Source organism: Microcebus murinus, chromosome 7 (genome assembly GCF_040939455.1).
Source record: "Microcebus murinus isolate Inina chromosome 7, M.murinus_Inina_mat1.0, whole genome shotgun sequence".
Lineage (NCBI taxonomy): Eukaryota > Metazoa > Chordata > Mammalia > Primates > Cheirogaleidae > Microcebus > Microcebus murinus.
In genome coordinates, this window is record NC_134110.1 from 29871024 (window position 1) to 29873205 (window position 2182).

General features: G+C 42.7%; 1 non-coding gene across 1 annotated transcript; it reads right to left on the minus strand.

Annotated features, from left to right (window-relative positions):
• Nucleotides 1–890: 890 nt before the first annotated feature.
• LOC142872219 (small nucleolar RNA SNORA25) lies at nt 891–1013 on the minus strand. Its single transcript, XR_012920435.1, has one exon. It is a non-coding gene; the product is annotated as a small nucleolar RNA SNORA25 (small nucleolar RNA).
• Nucleotides 1014–2182: the final 1169 nt, after the last annotated feature.

A 2182-nucleotide genomic window follows, 5' to 3' on the forward strand; every position in this document is an offset into this window, starting at 1 on the left:
CAGAGACAAGGCATTGTCTTCTTAAATGGGAAGCCCTTGTCCTGGTTCTCATCTTATCCACTTGGAGGGGGGATATAAGATCTGGCCCTGATACATGGATAAGCCATGTGCAACTCCCAACACCTGGAAGACTCATCACACCCAAACTCTGATTAGAGACAGTTACATATGGGACTACGCCGAGTCCATGGAAATGTAAGATACTGTATTTTGTCTCCAAAATACGGCTCATTTGTGACCACTTCCAGGCTAGACAGCTGGATCAGGTGACAATACTGGACTCCAAGGGTAGAGTCTTCCATTAGCAACTAACAGCACAGTCGTCCTGTCTGAAGCTGGAGCTATGGAGCAGATTCAGAAACGAGGTCTGAGCAGTGAAGCACATTGGTAACTTCTCTTTCTACCCTCATTCTTCTGCCAGTTTTTCACTGGCTGGACCCAGGAAGCTGGTACTGTACACCTTGGAGACATATACTCAAGAGGTAGCATCTGTGATTGACATAAGGAAATCACTGCAAGTCAGAAACATAAGCCAAGAACCAAGATCCCTAAACATACGTCATCTGCTCAGACTCCATGGCACTCGGAGACATTTACCCATAAGGATGCAATTCCAACATGAGGCTGTTGAGGTGAGAAAAAAAAAAAAAGCCTCTTTGCCTCTTTGGACTGTTTGAATCTGGATTTCAAATCAGTATGAGGAAGACGCCAGCCCAACATTCAAACCAGAAGAATGTACCGAGAACTAGTCCAAGGTAAAGGAAGAAAGTAGAATGTGAACAGATGCAGAGAACACTTAATGTGATTAGTTATACTGGTATACTATGTGTGAAAGTTTTTCAAACATGAGATATTTTCCCAGTTACAAGTCATGTCGTCAGCATCTTAAGTCTTATGGTTCCTCAGGAAAACTAGCACTCGAGTGACTATGGCAACCTATGGAGAACTCCAATCTTTGGTCATAGTGTTAAGAGTTCTTGGTTTCACAGCCTCATAAGTTTTTGAAATGACCAATGGTTATGTGTGTTAGATTATCACTGTCCATATGTTCAAGTAGTTAAGACACGTATGATGTAAAAAGATCCGTAAGTCTTAGAGAGGGGCCAGGGCATGGTGGCTCACACCTGTAATCCCAGTACTTTGGAAGGCCAAGGTGACAAGATTGGTTGAGGCCAGGAGTTCAAGTTCAGCCTATGCAACATAGCAAGAACCCATCTCTAAAATAGTGAAAGTAACCCTATGACCCTCACATTAGGTTTCTTCACATAATCCCACAGCTCTTGTAGGCTTTGCTCTTTTCTCTTGTTTCTCTACTCTATTTCTGTGACTGATTTAATTGGAGGGTGTTATCTTCAAGCTCAGATTCTTTCTTCTGTTCGATCTACCCTGTTCTTGAGACTCTCCACTGTATTTTGGCCTTTGTCAAAAAATCTCCAAACAGTAAATGCTGGCGTGGTTGCAGAGAGAGGAACACTCCTACACTGCTGGTGGGACTGCAAACTAGTTCAACCTCTGTGGAAAGCAATATGGAGATATCTTAAAGCGATACAAGTGATTCTGCCATTTGATCCAGCAATCCCATTGCTGGGCATCTACTCAAAAGATCCAATGACACTCTACAAAAAAGACACCTGCACTCAAATGTTTATAGCAGCACAATTCATAATTGTAAGGCTGTGGAAACACAGCCCAAGTGCCCATCAATCCAAGAATGGATTAATAAAATGTGGTATATGTATACCATGGAGTACTATTCAGCTCTAAGAAACAATGGTGACATAGCACCTCTTATATTTTCCTGGTTAGAGCTGGAACCCATACTATTAAGTGAAGTTTCCCAAGAATGGAAAAACAAGCGCCACATATACTCACCAGCAAATTGGTATTAACTGAGTAGCACCTAAGTGGTTACATAGGTACTGCAGTAAAAAAAAAAAAAAATAGGGTATTGGGCAGGTGGGTGGGGGGAGGGGGATGGGTATATACATAATGAGACGTGCACCATCTGGGTGATGGTCATGCTGGAGACTCAGACTTGTGGGGGGAGGGGGGAAATGGGCATTTATTGAAACCTTAAAATCTGTACCCCCATAATATGCTAAAATAAAAAAAATAGTGAAAGTAGCCAGGCATGGTGGTATGCATCTGTAATCCTAGCTACTCATGAGGCTGAGGCAGGAGG